The sequence below is a fragment of the Vombatus ursinus genome, unplaced genomic scaffold (genome assembly GCF_900497805.2).
Source record: "Vombatus ursinus unplaced genomic scaffold, bare-nosed wombat genome assembly UNPS02012758.1, whole genome shotgun sequence".
NCBI lineage: Eukaryota > Metazoa > Chordata > Mammalia > Diprotodontia > Vombatidae > Vombatus > Vombatus ursinus.
Genome location: NW_020952536.1, coordinates 562,752 through 579,713, shown reverse-complemented (window position 1 = coordinate 579,713; position 16,962 = coordinate 562,752). Strand labels below are relative to the sequence as shown.

Sequence of the window (16,962 nt, the reverse complement as noted above, 5' to 3'; positions counted from 1 at the left end):
GTGTGTGTGTGTGTGTGTGTGTGTGTGTGTGTGTGTGTGTGTGTGTGAGATTGAACTCAGCGTGAAGTCATCTAAGGAGACAGCCACATGTGGTCTATGGGAAACCTTCAGGTAGGAGAGATCACCACCACTCCTTCAAAGTTGGGGAGTCTTGTTCAAATCCGGCCTCAGACACTTGACACTTACTAGCTGTGTGACCCTGGGCAAGTCACTTAACTCCAATTGCCTCACCAAAATAAATAAATAAATAAATAAATAAACAAAGTTGGGGAGTCTTGAAGGGAGGAAGAGAGAGGGAAGGAAAAAAGCTTCCTAGAAGAGCAGGTCCTGGATTCAGGCCTTGAAGAAAGATGGTGGGCTAGGGCATGGACGAGGAGGGAATGTCCATAATTGGTTACAGACCAACTGTGGTTGGGTAGAGCCAAGAAGAGATGAAAAGGGAGTGGCTTCCAGGCTCGGAGGATGGCCCTTCCTCCAGTTCCCATCTCTCTCTGTCATTTGGTACCTAGTATAGGGTTGGGTACCCAACAGGCACTTGGGGAATGAATAAATGAAAATATGTTTATTGAGTGATTAGAAGTAGCTGGCATTGCACTTAGCCCCAGGATGCAAATACAAAAGTGTCGAGGGCAGATGGCACAGCTCTGGTAGTGCTGGTCAAGGAAGGTCACTTGGGCTAGGAAAGAGCTGGGGGGGGGGTGCAGAATAGATGGACACTCTCCAACCAGGAACTAGATCAGAGTGATTTGATTAGGGTTAAAGAACTGGAAGGGGGGGGGAGGGGAGAGGCACAAGGACAAGGAGTGAGAAGATGGTGGGAGATCTGTGTAGACAAGCATGGCAAGGCAGGCTTATATGTTGTAATCTGCTGAGGCAGCCACGTGCAAATACATTGGGACAGAGAAGACTTAAGAGTCATAGGATTAAAGGATTTAGAGTTTGAAGCTGGAGATTTGATATCATCCAGGTCTGTCATGTTAGAGCTGGGAGGGCCCTTAGAACAGGGAATGTTAGAGCTGGGAAGGAACCTAGAGCATGGGATGTCAGAGCTGGGAGGGCCTTTAGAACATGAGATGTCAGACCTGGATGGGAACCTAGAACATGGGATGTCAGAGCTGGGAGGGCACGAGAATAGAAAGTGTCAGAGCTGAGAGGGTCCTTAGAACATGGAATGTACAAATTGGGAGGGCCCTTATTCAACCTCTGCTTTTTATAGAGGAGCAAAGTTAGACCTAGAGATGGGAAGAGATTTTCCCAAGGCCCCTGGTGAGCAGAGGGACCCCTGATGTGTCCCCCTCCCTCCTTCCATTGAAGGTCATCAGTGGCCCCCACCCCCAAGCTGAAGGTCCCTGAGATTTCTCCTCTGATGGTTGCCCAATCTCTAGGAATGGTCCAGGAGTTTAGGAATACCTTGACTGACACCTGAGGAGATGGAGGCTTTCGGTGAAGTTTTCCAAGGAGACAGTCTAGCGGTGATATCTGCCAGGCTCCGTTCCACCCTCCACTCCCTAGAGAATGTTCGATTGGACATTGCCATCACGGGAGGGCCAGGCTCAGGAAAGCCCACTTTTGTCAACGCCCTCTGTAGTCTGGGTGATGAAGACCAGGGCTCAGCCGGGACAGGGCTGGTGGAGACAACCTTGGACCCAACACCATACCCACACCCAAAGTACCCCAACATCATCTACTGGGACCTGCCAAGCATGGGGTCCTCCTCACTTCAAGACAACAAGTACCTAGAGAAGGTCCTGTCCCGCCATTATGACTTCTTTATCATCCTCGCCTCCAAACGCTTCACGACCAGTCACACTCGGCTGTCCTGCATCATCCAGGGCAAGGAGAAACACTTATATTTCGTCCGCTCCAAGATCGATGTGGATGTATCAGCCTCGCGCCGACGCCGGCCCAGGATCTTCTCTGAGGAAGGCATGCTCTTGGAAATCCGGGAAAACTGCCGTATCTACCTGAAAGGTGAGGGATTGGGGATTCTGGGAGCAATCTGAGGGCCCCAGATGATCAGCTTGGAGCCCCCAAAGGGTGCAGGGCATCCATCCCTCACATAGCTTTTGCCTTCCTTAGTCACTCACACACCCAGGAGGAGCACGGAAGGAGCAAATCTTAGAACTGAGGTGGACTGACGTCCAACCCCTACCTTTGTAAGAACTGCCCCACAGATTCAGTGATCAATGATCCTCCAGCCCCTACTTGGAAACCTCTAGGGACAGGGAACTCACTACCTTCATATTCCTAATATCAACGAATTTAAAAATCTTAAGGCAAATGGGCCCTGAAGTGTGTCTGAACAGGGACTCCTTCTACAGCCTCATTGACAAATAGTCATTCATCCAATCTCCATTTAAAAATCTCCAGAGAATGGGTGCCCACTACTTCAATGTCTTTAATATCACAGAGCCCTGAAATCTCAAGCCTGAAAGTCCCCTAGGGTGTTACTAGTTCAGTCTATACACGAGCATGAATACTTCTCCCTGCCCTCAACTTTGGGCAGGTCGTATTATTTCTCTGAGACTCAATTTCCTCATGTGTAAAATCAGGACATTGAATTAAATAATCCTTGAGGGACCCCCGGCTCAAGACGTCCAGAAAACATCCCTGACAAGTGATGATCTAGCCTCTGCTTGAAGACTCCCAGTGATAAGAAGCTCACTACCTCCCAAGGGAGCCCATTTCACTTTTGGGCATATCTTGATAGGCTACATTTCTCTATGTTGAGCCCAATCTTTGTGTTTTGCATTCATTGACTCAGATGCAGGGAATGGGAATGGAAAAAAGGTCTTAGAAGGATCATAGGTCCATTGATTTCAAGGTGGAAGGGTCCTCAGAGTCCATCTATACCAATGTCCTCATTTTACAGATGAGGGAACTGAGGCCTCCAGGGGGCAAGAGACTTGCCCCAAGTCACTCAGGTACCAATTATCAGGTCAGATCTCAGCAGATGGCTTCACATCTTACATATAATAGCCAACATTTCTATGATGCTTAAAGCAAGGTTCACAATGCGCTTTACAAATAGTATTTCATTTTATTCTCACCACAACCCTGGGAGGGAGGTGCTACTATTATTCCCATTTTGTAGAAGGGGAAAACTGAGGCAAACAGAGGTGAAGTGAATTGCCCAGGGTCACACAGCCAGTATGTGTCTGAGGAAGGATTCCAACTCTGTCCACCAGGACATCTAGCTGCCCCTTCGCTGAGAAGACTTGGACCTAACAGATAGACTTCCCTGGCTTCATCTGCCTTTTGTTTCTTCTCTCCCATCTCAGGATGAAGTGAGCCCAGTTCCCTCACCTTCCTTTCAGGACCTCTCTCCATCCATCATCCCCTCTTGCATTTTCTGTCTCTCTCCCTTAACTGGCTCCATCCTGCACTACCCCAGAGGCATGTAGTTGAAATTGCAGCAACCCCCTCTAGGACACCCTTGACAAATTATCCCAAATCTGCTTGAACACTTTCAGGGGCAGAGAGCTCATTACCTCTTAAAGTAGCCCATTCCATTTGGGGATCACTGTAATGGTTAAGAAGGTCTTCTTTAGACTGTTCCTACATCTGCCTCCATTAGCCTCTCCCCGCTTACTTCTATTTCTGCCCTCAGGAGTCCAGGGCAGTGAAGGACCCCTTCCCACTAGCTGTATGATTCCTGTGGTCCTCGGTGTCCCCACTTGAGGAAGGGCCTTTCCAGTTCTGACATTCTGCGACTCCAATTGTGGCTAGAGTCCCCTTCTGTGTCCCATAAAGCAGTCCATGAGCAGGAATTCTCTGGGCAGAATCCTAGCACAGAGCTGGAAGATGTCAGAGACATCAAGTCCAGCCAGTCCCTAGATAGCTGTGGTCCTTCAGCTTGTGTGGTGCTTGGACCCCTTGGGCATTGGGCTGGCAAAGCCGGGGGACTCCTTGGAATCATGTTGTCAAATGGGTAAAATAAAATACGTAGGATTATGAAGGAAGCCAATTAGATTGAAATACAATGATCATCATACAGATACATATATGTATATGTGCATGGGCAAGTATATGTATGAGTATGTTTATATGTATATGAGTGAAAGTTCATAGATCCCAGGGCAAGAACCTTTGCTATAAAGAAATCCCCTTTATAACATACTCAACATTTAACTGCCACTTGAAAACCTCCCTGAGAGGGAATTTCTTTCCCTCTTTTGGTCATTTTGTAGGCATTAGACAGGTGATTTCCTCAATGTAAGGAGCTCGCAGGAAGGGTCTTCTTCCAATGAAGGTCACTTTCTTCTCTGCAAATTAAAGTCTTAGAGAGTTAGCCAGGGACATTGAGAGGTTTGGTTACTAGTGCAGGGTCACGCAGCCAGGATGGGTCAGAAGCGAGACTTGAACCCAGGTCTTCTGTTTCTAAGGCTGCTTATCTGCTGTGCCATGATGCCTTTCATAGAATCTTAAAAATTTTCAGGGTAACATATTTCTGGAGAGGTCTGATTAGTAGAAAATTATTCCTTATATCTATGGGAAGCACCCCTGAGTTTGCATATATGTTCCCCATAGAGTGGTACTTTGTGGGTCCGCATCTATTCCAAATGATAGCTCACAAGCCCCCACTGATATGTTTACTTTTTTTTTTTTTGCCTTTTGGTGAGGCAATTGGGATTAAGTGACTTGCCCAGGGTCACACAGCTAATAAGTGTCAAGTGTCTGAGGTCACATTTGAACTCAGGTCCTCCTGACTCCAAGGCCAGCGCTCTATCCACTTCGCCACCTAACTGCCCCAAAAGCATTTTTTTTTCTTTTGGAAGTAATTGGGGTTAAGTGACTTGTCCAGGGTCACACAGTCTGAAGCTGGGTTTGAACTCTGGTCCTCCTGACTCCAGGGCCTATGCTCTATCCATTGTGCCACCTAGCAGCCCAAGATTTTTACTTTTTATAGTCAGTCAGAAGACACGATTGGTTCAAAGCAAAGACATTAGATGAAATAATATAGTAAGAAAAGAAGCTATAAAATATTTTCCCCATAGACCTGGATCAGTCTCCCCCAAATACATACACAATCAGGGGGAAGAGTACATGCACATGTGAAGTGGTGTGCACAGACAATATACGTGTGGCTGATACCCATGCATAGAGGGGCACAAATATAGGTTACCTCTGTAGCTAGGGAACGAGTGTAGAGGTGCAGCTCTGCTCATGCATAGCTCATTATTAACCATTGCTCTCTACTGGCCTCCTGTGGCTGGACCTGTGATCATCACCAGCTGCTGTTAGGCTCAAGATTTTGGAGTTCCTGTCACGTTCCAAATTCTGGTCTCAGTTGAGGTCCTAGTTGAGGGGAGAGTGTTTTTCCTCATGGCTCCTTTCTTTGAAAGGGCTGCTGCTGCTGCTTTTCCTGCTGTGGCTCACTTGGAATGTAGGTGACCTTTCCCAAGACTTTCATAACCTCTTCCTAGGCAAAAGCCCTGCTCACTTCTCAGAACCTTATCTAGAAGACAGTTTTCTCTTAGCAGATTCCTCAACCCGGCCAAGCTCTCTGGAACGCAAAAGCAGGATCCCTCTAGATGACTATGTGTCTTCAGGTTGATTGCTGGTTTTTCCAACTGTATTCAGTGATCACTGAGTCCTGTATCGCTGTTCCTTTGTGTTTAGGGTCAGCAAGTTTCTATAACTTGTTCTTAATTTTCCCTTGCTAAACTATATATAAACTATTTCATATATATTATATAATGCATATTGTATAAACTATGTAGAGTGCAGTTGACATTGTATAAACTATGTAGAGTGTAGTTGACATTGTATAAACTACATAGAAGCTACCCCCCCCACTAGGTGCCAAAGCCTCTTGGGGTTTGAGGACCCCACTCTCTCAATTCCTAATATTCCCATTCTGTCTTGAGGATGAATGGGTTGTCTAATGTTCATATGGCCTCTGTAACCTCCCCCCAACATAAGTCTGACCCTTTTGCCACAAGACCGCCATATTGGACAATGGCGCTCACATTCCCCTTGAGTCTTCCCTTCTCTGAGCTACACATCCCCCATTTCTTTAAGGGACCTGGCTTTGAGTCTTCCATCCTTGTGATAACTTCCTGAGGTCAGCAGGGTGGGGATGGCTCTCTCCAATTGAAAGAAGAAACTGAGATCCAGATTGGGGAACCATATCACACATTGAGTCACAGAGACTGTACTCCAGAACCCTTATCTCCCAGACTCAGGGCACTTCCTGTCTTCTAGACAAATGGGTCTGAACTACAATAGAATTGAAGGATCCCTAGGTTGGAAAATAGAAACCAGGCAGAAGGCCTTCTAGGCACTGCACTCTAGAAGGGCACCTTCACTCTTGGAGATGGGGGAGGGAGGGGTTCTGAGGGCAGAAAGTTTAGAATGGGAAGAACTGTCAGGAACAGTCTGGCATCTGAGTCAAACAGCAAAGCAGACCCTCAAACCAACGTAGTAATTCCTGCCTCGAAAGCAATTCAAGAAGTAATTTAGAGAAATTTAGATGAGCAGGAGGGGTAATTAGTTACTCTGGTGGTGCAAAGATAAAGGTTATCAACACAGTGAGAGATCTGGTGGCTTCCTATTTTAACTACTTATCTTTTGAACAAAGTATGGAGCTGCTGATTGGTGACTAGATGTTTCCACACTGCAGAAATGTACCCTTTACATGGAAGTGCCCCTGGCAAAGTCCCTTTCACCCCACCTTAGTTGCAGCTCTGATCAGGATCCTTCTCATGAAAGGGAAAGAATGCCAGACTGAGGCCAGAGACCAGGGTTCGATCAATCTAATTCTAAGAACATCTATTGTGGACAAGGTGCTTTGGATACAAAGAGAAATGTGATAGAGACTCTGCTTTCAAGGAAGCTTACAATCTAATGGAGACAGGAATGGTGACAGAGAGAGTGTGGGAGGGCAAGGGGGGGGTCCAGACAGAGTCCTCCAGGAAAATGTGAGGAGGGAGAGAACATTTAAGTGTCTGTGGGCAATGCACGGTGCTTGGCATGGGGCGGGGGAAGGAAAAGATGAAGAGAGCAGGGTCTCTGCTCATGAAGAGGTTTACAGGCTATTAGGGGATGATGAAGCAATTAGTTGGCATAGGGGATAGAGTGTTGGATTCGAACTCAGGAAGAGCTGAGTTCAAATCTTGCCTTGGACACTTAGCTGAATGATCCTGGGCAAGTCATTTAACATCTCTTAGCCTCAGTTTCCTTGTCTGTAAAATGATAACAATAGCACCAACCTTCCATGGTTGTCGTGAGGATCCAATGGGATCGTATTTGTAAAGTGTTCTATAAATGTTACTGGTATTAGTAGTGTGACTCATACACAAATAACCACAATGAAAATGAAAAACGTGATAAACCCCTACCTGAGTTAGGACGGTGACCAGCTAGAGGAGACCAAGGCACAGGTGGGGGGAGGGGGGTCAGAGACCAGGCTGTTAGAAGGAACAGACTCTCGAATCCAGCTCTGATGGCGACTCTCTTTGTGACTTTCCTTTTGTTCCCTTTGTAAAAAACCCTAGACAGTCTCCAATGGTCCTACAAGTCCTAGGATCATAATTTTGGAACTGAAATAGAAAGTCTAACCCTTTCATTTTACATATGAGGAAACTGAGGCAAATAGTGGTAAAATGACTCTCCCATGGTCACAGAGTAAGTGTCTGAGGTGGGATTTGAACTTCCTGACACCTGGTCCAGAGCTCTACTCACTACGCCACATTGCCCTTCCTCTGCTGGAAATGAAAGGGTTGGATGGGTTGGACTAGATGGTCTCTGGATCCCCTTCTGCCCTGACCTTCCGTGGTAGTCCTCCAAGTGATCACAGGAGGAAAAAGTCAGCATGGGCAGGAATGGTCCAGGAAGGCTCAGAAGGTGGGAAGGATTCCCCCATGGTGGGGGAGGGAACAGAGAAACCATTGGATGCTTTGAGATCCTAGATGCATTTATTAAGAGCCTACTATTTGCCAGGCACTGTGCTAAGCACCAGGGCTACAGAAAAAGAGCCAAAAGCCAGTCCCTGCCCTCAAGAAGCTGATAGTCTAATGGGGGAGACAGCAGGCAAACAAATATGCATAAACAGGTAGCGCTGTTCGTACAGGACATATTTGATATACAGGATGAACAGAAGGCACTAGAATTAAGCTCGGAAAGGCTCCCTGTGGAAGGCAGGGTTTGAGTGGGGACAGTCTCTTTTTCAGTCCTGTCTAATTCTCTGTTAGCCCATTTGGGGTTTTCTTGGCAGAGATCCTGGAGTGGTTTGCCATTTCCTCCTCCAGCTCATTTGACAGATGAGGAAACTGAGGCAGACAGGTTTAAGTGACTTGGCCAGGGTCACACAGCTAGTGAATGTCTGAGGCTGGATTTGAACTCAGGTCTCCCTGACTCCCGGCCTGGCGTTCTGTCCGCTGTGCCACCTACAACAGCAGAAAGCACCGACCTCTCAGGGTTGTTGTGAGGACTGAATGATGTAATAGTTCTTTTTGTAGTTTTAAAATTTTATTTATTTATTTTTAGTTTTCAATGTTAGCTTTCATAAGATTTTGAGTTTCAAAATTTTCCCTCTCATCCCCCTTCTCCTGGCATGCAATCTGATATAGGCTACACATGGACACTCATATTAAGCATATGATGAAATAAAGCACTTCTAAGAAGTGCTTAGCCTAGTGCCTGGTACATAGTAGGAGCCTAATAAATGCTTATTCTTTCTTCTCCTCACAAAACCTCTCCTAGCTCTAAATCTGGTGAGCTTTGGACTGAGAGGGCCTTTCGGGGGACGTGTAAAGGAAGAGTGCCCCTTGGGGTTGGCTTTCCCATCTGTTAGTCTGTGTTTCCCACTAAGTACCTACTGTGTGGAGCGCAGTATTAGGCTCCGTGTGAGGGAGGCCGGAGGATTGCCAGGGTTGGAGCTGGGAGGCCTGGGAAGGCCATTCAATCCCTCCCCCTGTTCCGTTTGCACCTGGGGTGTGGAATGTGGGGCAGAAAGGGTAGAGAGGCAGATCTCAGCTTCATGCTGGAGGAAAACTTCCAAACAGTTTGGGGGTGGGGAGCAGTGGGGCACTGGGAAAAGGACGGTGAATTTGAAGTCAATGATCCTGGGCTCCAATCCTGCTCTGCCACTTACTGTGTGACCTTGAATAAATCACAACCTCTCTGGTTGTCAGTTTCCTTCTCAGCAAAATGAGGGGGTAGTTGACCTCTAAGGCATCTTCCAGGTTTAAGTCTGCGATCCTAATGAGAGCTCTCCCAGGAAGGACTGTCTTCATATGTAGTGAGTTCCCTACCACGGGAGGTATTCAAGCCAGGTGATCGCTCGTTTCAGATTTTGGAGAGGGGATTAGATGCCCTCTAAAGTCCCTCCCAACCCCAAGTTTTTGTGGTTCTGCAAGAAGGGCCAACAGGTAGTGAGTGTCCTATCATGAGAGGTCTTCCAGTGGATGACCACTTGTTGAGAGGGGTGTGGAAGGAGGTCCTGCTCAGAAATGGGGTATCTTAGGTACCCTCTCCTCCTCCCCTGAAGTTCTCCTCCAGGGCTGTGACTCTGTGGTGTTGTCCCTGTGCCCCAGAATTTGAGAAGTCCTAACTCGAAAACGTGACTGGTAAGAACAAAAGGGCTGACGAGGCCACGCTTTGCTGCCGGGGATCCCCCCCTCCCCCCGCCCTGCCCTGGGGCCTAGAGGCCAGGGAAGGTTTCCAGGACAGGAGGGGGCCGGGCTGGGTGGGGGGGCCCGGAAGCTATCCTGTTGACAAGGGCTTGCTAAGAAGCTTCGGAGGGCTTCCCAGAGGAGGGGGCCTGGCGGACGGATAGGACTCTTGTCTTCTGCAGGTGAGGGAGTGGTCAGACCCAAAGTGTTCCTGCTCTCCATGTTTGAGCTGGACAAGTACGACTTCCAGAGGCTCATCGAAACCATCGTGCAGGATCTGGACAGCTGCAAGCACCACGCCTTCCTGGTGGCCCTGCCCAACGTGTCCCAGCCCATCCTGGAGAAGAAGGCCGTCTCCTGTGGCTCTTGGCCACGGTGGCCTGCACCCTCAACGTTCAGCCCGTGCCGGGTTCGCCTGGTGCGGCCTGCGACCTCGACCTGCTCACGTGCTGTCCGCCGGGCTACCGCCGCAGCTTTGGCCTGGAGTCGACCTCGCTGTACAGGCTGGCCGAGCAGACTGGCGGGTCTCTCCAGGCCATGCAGAGGAGGGTGTGCGGCCCGCTGTGCCAAGTGAGCAAGAGGCTGGTGATTGACCTGCTGCGTCAGGCCAACAAGGAGACCACCAGTGCCTTTGCCTGCGAGCTGGCCTCCCTGCCTGTCCTGGGGGGTCCTGGCCTCGTGCAGTCTCTCTTTCGCCACTGTCTACCAAATGCTCGGGGCCTATCTGGACAAGGCAGCCAAGGACGCACAGAAGGTGTTAACGCAGCCCTTTCTGAAGGGCCAGTAACCGGGCGGAGTGACGATTCGGACCCGTCTCCCCGCCCGGGCCTGGCAGTGGGGAGAGGGCCCTGCCCACACCTGTGTGTGTCTGGGCACGGCCAGGGCTGGGAGGACCAAGAAACTCTCAAGTCTCTGGGAGCGCGGTTGTCTGTGGTTATTTATGCCCCCGTCTCGTCGGACTCAGCACAATTCAATGGGGCCTCCGGAGGCGCCCGGTTCACTCATTCACTCACTTAGCAAACATTTATTAAACACCAACTGTATATACAGCACTGGGACAGATACAAAATTCAGAGGACCCATGCTCCCAGAAATCACTGAACCCGTGGTTTAGTGGGGGAAAAGATACCAACCTGATCAATAACAATTGATTTGTGTGTGTGTGTGTGTTTATTCAGACCTGGAATTTCATCAGTATGAGGGAGCTTCCCATGTAGAAACTTCCTTGGGGAGGCAAATGGTTAACTCCTTGATATATAGGCTTAGACCGTTGCATGGGGGCACTGAAAGGCTGTGGCCTGCCCTTGGGCCCAGGGATAGCATGTGCCAGAGATAAGACTTGAGCCCTCAGTCTTCCTGACTTCAAGGCTAGAACTTTATCCACTGCCCCATTTCTCGGGTAGAGAAATAGCTACATTATTCTTGGCATGGGTCTCACCTTCCAGTCTTCTACACATTGGAGTGTGCTCCCTCCTAGAAATAATGGAGTCTAAGAGTGAGGCGGGACCTTGGTGGGCATCCATTTGAACCCTTACCTGAGTAAAACTCCCTCTCTGGAATGCTTGGCATGGAATCATTGTACCTCTGCAGGAGAGCTCCCATGAGGGCACTCACTACTCACTGGTTTTAGAATCACACACACACACACACACACACACACACACGGAATTCCATACGTCTTCCCAGTTGTAAAGGATCTCAATGTGTGTTTCCCCTCTCCAACATATTGGACCAGTGACCCTCTAACCTCACTCAAAGACCCCCAGCCAGAGAGTGCCTCCTGTCTCCCGAGGTAGTCTGCGCCTCTTGGGTACAACTCCAATTGTTTGGGGATTTTCCCCCTCCTATCAGACCTAGAATCCCAGAGCCAGAGGGAGCCTTAGAGGGCATCGGGATATTCTGAGGCGACTCATCCCACTTTCAGACAGTGACTTCAATTAATTAAGCACCTACTATGTGCCGGGCACTGTGCTGGTCACAGGGGAAGCAAAGATCAAAATGAAGATGCCCCTGTCCCTGAGGAGCTTACATTTTAGCTGAAGATGACAGCTACATGAGGTGGGAAGCTGTTTCCAACGTCCAATGGCATTCTTTTGTTCCCGTGTCTGCTCCCCACCCCCTCCTCCCAGTGCTGGGCTCAGGCGCCAGTCTAGATGTTCTTCTTCCTGGCCCCTCTTTGGGCAGCCTAACCCTGTCCATTGGGTCAGAGATCCTAAGCTTTGGAGCTGCTATGGGTCATTTCTTTTCTGAATGAACCAGAGACGGGAATCTACTTGCTCAAAGTCTCACAGGCAGAAATGGGGAAAGAGATGGTATTCACCTCCCCCACCAATCAATGCCGTGCAAAGCAGAAGACAGGGTTGTGAGCTGATGGGACAGCAGATGGGGACATTTTGGAGGGGCATGTTGCAATGGGGGGCCCTGGGATACATCCGAGAGAGAGCAATACTCAGACACTGGGTACTTATGAGCAGTAAGAGTTGGGGGTGGGTTATGCAAAGCCAAATTTGTGTAACTGGGCAAATGACTTCCTGTCATTTCAGCCTTTCAAGATTGTGGGGGATGAAGGAGGGCTGGTCAGTGAGGAGGGCCCGGTCTAGATGATCTCTAAGGCTCCTCCTAACTCTAATGATCTATGGACCTACACCATAATTTTACCCAGAGGGCATTGAGTCCAACCATGTCATTTTACACATGGGGAAACTGAGGCCCAGAAAGGGGAAATAACTTGGCCAAGGCTTAATCAGATATGGGGGCAGGCTGAGGCGGAGGTCTTAAGAGAATGTCTTGGATGGTGCTGAAGTTGTGAAAGTTGGTGATGGGGAGGATGATAGTACTTGCCACAGAAATAGGGATGTTAGGAGGCAAAGCTGATAAGCTCTGCTTTGGACATGCAGACTTCGAAATGCAACAGGACAACCAGGTGGAGAGGCGTCCCTGGGGTTTGAGAGAAAGAGCCAGAAGTTATCTGTGGAGAGATGTAGAACCCATGGGAGCAAATGAGAGCTCTTAAGTGTGAGAAGGTAGAGAGAGAAAAGAGAACCCAGAACAAGGCCATTGCAGAGGGAGGGGAGGATTGAGGATGATTCCACCAAGGAGACTTAGAGGGGGGAGTGTGGCAGCAAGGAGGAGGAGTAGGAGGGAGCAGTGGCCCACAAGCCAGGGAGGAGAGAGAAAACAGGAAAAAGGGTGGAGGCTGGTTGACTACAAAAGGCTTCAGAGACATCAAGGAAGGTGAGGATTGAGAAAGTCCAGGGGATTTGGTAGTTAGATCACTGAGACAGCCTTGGAGACAGTTTTAGTGGAGAGGAGAGGTGAAATTCAGATTGCAAGAAGTTGAGAAGTGAGTGGCGGATAAGGAAGATGATATAGAGAAAGAAGAGGGAGGGAAGGGGGAGAGAGACAAAGAGGAGAGGAAGAGAGTGGGAGAAAGAGAGAGATGGGGGGAGAGAGAGAGAGAGACAGAGACAGACACAGAGACAACAGAGACAGAGAGACAGAGGCAGAGACAGACAGAGACAGAGAGGAGAAAGAGGAGGGAGAGAGCAAGTGAGAGGAGAGAGGGAGAGAAGAGGGGGAAAGAGAGAGAGACTCTAGGGGGCTTGCATGATCTCTAAGTACTGTCTGGCAAGCTCTGATATCCCACTTGGCTTCATAGTCGCTGACAAGTCTATGCCCCTCTTCCTGGACCTTCCATGGGATCACAGAGACGTGAGTTTGAAGGGATCTCCAAGTTTCAAGGTTCAGCTCATACCCAGCAGAATACCTTCTCCATCCTCTTGCCTTCTTTTAAAGTCCTCCAGTGAGCAAGAACCCAGCACTCCCAGAGGTGGCCCTTTCCCCTTTGGGGTGGCTGGTTAGGAAGGATGACCCCAATCCTGCCCCCCCTTTTCACACCCTCCCCTCACTGCTCCTAGCTCTGCCCTCTGGGGCCAAGCAGATCCAGGCTTATCCCTCCTCCACATGACAGCCCTTGGCGGACCTGAAGACAGTCATCTTTCCTTAAACCTTCTCTCCTTCAGACTCAATATCCCCGGCTCCCACTCATACCTGAAAAATAATACCTCCTACAATGTGTGACCATGGGCAAGTCACCTGTGTTCTCTGGGTTGACGTCCGATGTCCCTTCTAGCTCTGAATCAGTGGTCCTGTGATATCCAGCAGGTGGTCATTGAAATCCCAGGTATGGCGAGCTCATTATCTCCCTGACTTTAATAGCACAAAATTATAAACTCAAGGTAGAAGGGACCTTGGAGACTGTTCAATTAGACATTTAGATAATTTAAATTTAACAAACACAGAAAACATACTGTATGCAAGGCACTGTGCCAGGCACCAGGGATATAAACGCAAAAAAGAAATGATCCCTGCCTTCAGAGAGTTGATATTTTACTGGGGGTGGGCTGGGAACAACAATGTACCCAAGGGAGCCCAGTTAAAGGAGATGGAGCCAGATGGATTAGCTGACCTGGAGAGCTGGGCAGCCAGGCAGGGACGTTGGACAGATGGAGTAATTGCCCTGGGTCTAGGGAAAAGCAGTAGGCAGATTTATTACTCTGGGGGTGGGGGTGGGAGGCATAGACAGAGAGATGGACTGAGGGGCTGGTTGGAGGAGGGGCTGAGCTTATGGACTGGTGATGATAAAAGTGGAAGATGGGCCCATGGGCCGATGGGCCTCTGAGCACTGGACAATTGGCCTGAGTGACGTAGAGGAGGTGGACTGATTAACCTGGGGTCTGGATGGATAGGCTGACTGACCTGGGCAGGGTGGAAGGACAGACAGATCTTATCAAAATGGGCAGGTGTGGGGCAGCTGGGTGGTGCAGTGGATACAGCACAGGCCTTGAAGTCAAGAGGACCTGAGTTCAAATCTGGCCTCAGACCAAACACTTGACACTTACTAGCTATGTGACCCTGGGCAAGTCACTTAACCCCAATTGCCTAAAAAAAAAAAAAAAAGATGGGCAGGTGAGCTGACTAGCCTCAGGAGGCTTGATGGACTGAGCAGGCGGTGAGGTATGGACTGACCGAGACGGAGGACTGTCCTGGTAGATTGACCTGAAGTCAGTGGACGGACAGACTGATTTGATGGGGGCTGGGAAAGACAATAGAAAATTGAACAGATAGATTAATGAACTAGTGGACAGATAGAGACGGGCAGGTGACATGGAGAGGTATGGACAGATGGACTGATGGGGTGTGAGCATGGTCATAGGCTCATGGGATGGGGAAGAGAGTGGAGTCGACAGACCTGGGGCGGGGAGCATCATGGAGGGACTAATTGTCAAAGAGACAGATGGATTTAGGGGGTGTTAGTCATCTGGAGAGATATTTAGGTGAGGAGGAGGGGCAACCTGATCCAGGGGTGGGGATGGACAGATGAATTGACTTGAGATATGGACAGAGTTCTTTGGGAAGATGGACAGACACAAGAATGGGCAGGTGGGAGGAGGACGTGGGGCCTGATTCAAGGGACAATGAAATAGGACTGAGGGGAAATAGCTTAACAAACAGCTTATCACTGCTCTAGGGAGACTGTATGTGGGGAAGATGGAACAGATTGACACAGGGAGGGCTGACTAGGGCAGAATTATGGGACTGAGGGACTGACATTTTTCTGTAAAGACAGACTGTCCTGGGAGAAGGGTCATATGGGACAGACAATGTGGAATAGACAGGCTGGTCTTTAGTGAGGATGGATAGACGTGGAGAGGGCAGATACATTGGCTTAGGGGTGATGGACAGATGTGGGAAGGTGGCCTGCTGGTTGTTTTCAAGGACAGATTGAGTGACTTATAGACAGATGATGGGGAGGTACTGGGGTCTTGTTTGGGAGGGCAGACAGCCTGACTCAGTCTAGAGGCTGATTAAAGAGACTGACCGATGGAGGACAGTGAGGAGGCAGTGCGATCTTAGAGGAAGGATGGATTTGGGTGGGCTCTGGTGTGGTCAGACCATACACAGATTCACTCAAAGAATAGGGGATGCCCATCTTGGACAGGAGGAGATACTATAGTATTCCCACTAAGGGGAAAGGACTGTTGTCATCAAGAATTTGAAGCAATGTCATGAAGGTTTCTGAGACTCATTCTCCTTGGTCCCAGAGAGCAGAGCTGGGCTCGATGGCTAAGGTGAAAAGAGTCAGATTTAGGCTCTGGAGGAGTTTAGCAAGAGACATGATGGATTCCCGCTCATTGGAGGTAGGGTGTTTTATGCTAATTATGATTATTATTATTTTGTAAATAGTATTTTATTTTTTCCAATTACATGTAAAGATAGTTTTCAATATTCATTTTTTCTATTTCTTTTCTTTTCTTTTTTTGGCAAGGCAATTGGGGTTAAGTGACTTGCCCAGAGTCACACAGCTAGTGAGTATCATGTGTCTGAAGCCGGATTTGAACTCTGGTCCTTCTGACTCCAAGGCCGGTGCTCCATCCCAACACTCATTTTTATTTATTTATTTTTGTTTCTTTGTTTTGTTTTTTTTTTTTTGGCTAGGCAGTGGGGTTAAGTGACCTGTCTAGGGTCACACAGCTAGTAAGTGTTATGTGTCTGAGGCCGAATGTGAACTTAGGTCCTCCTGAATCCAGGGCCAGTGCTCTATCCACTGCTCCACCTAGCTGCCCCCCAACATTAGTCATGTTGTGAAAGAAGAAAGAGAGCAAAGAAAAAGCCACAAAAAAACAACAGCAAAAAAAGGTGAAAATGGCATGCTTCTATCTGCATTCAGACTCCAAAGTTCTTTCTCTGGATGTGGATAGCATTTTCTATCATGAGTCTTTTGGAATTGTCTTAGATCCTTGCATTGCTGAGAACAGCTAGGTCATTCATAGTTGATCATTGTACAATATTGCTATTACTGTGTACAATGTTCTCCTGGTTCTGCTCGCTTCACTCTATGCTAATTATTTTAAAATATTAATATCAAGGGCGGCATGAAACAGGGGATGTGTGTGGGCGTAGGCTTACTTAAAGCATTGGCCACTGTCTTAGGAGACATGCAGAACCCAAAGGGAAAAGGAATTCCTGACGTCTTCCCCCAAGAGGATGTGAAAAGGTGAAGAATGAAGCTCCTGAGACAGAAGCCAAGTTAAAGGCCCTGAAGGTCAAGAAGACAATGTTGGAAGGGTGGGTGCCTTAGGGAGCTCAGTGTGTGGAACGTTGGGCACACAGTCAGGAAGAGGAGTTCAAATTCAGCCTCAGACACTTACTAACTCTGTGACCTTGGGCAGGTCACTTCACCTCTGTTTGCCTCAGTTTCCTCATCTCTAAAATGGGGATAATAATGGCACCTACTCCCAGGATTGTTTGTTGTGAGGATCAAATGAGATAAGGTTTATAAAGC

The 16,962-nt window shown here is 48.6% G+C and overlaps 1 pseudogene; it reads left to right on the top strand.

Moving 5' to 3' along the window:
- Positions 1-1,430: 1,430 nt before the first annotated feature.
- On the top strand, positions 1,431-10,404 carry LOC114040174 (annotated as a pseudogene).
- Positions 10,405-16,962: the final 6,558 nt, after the last annotated feature.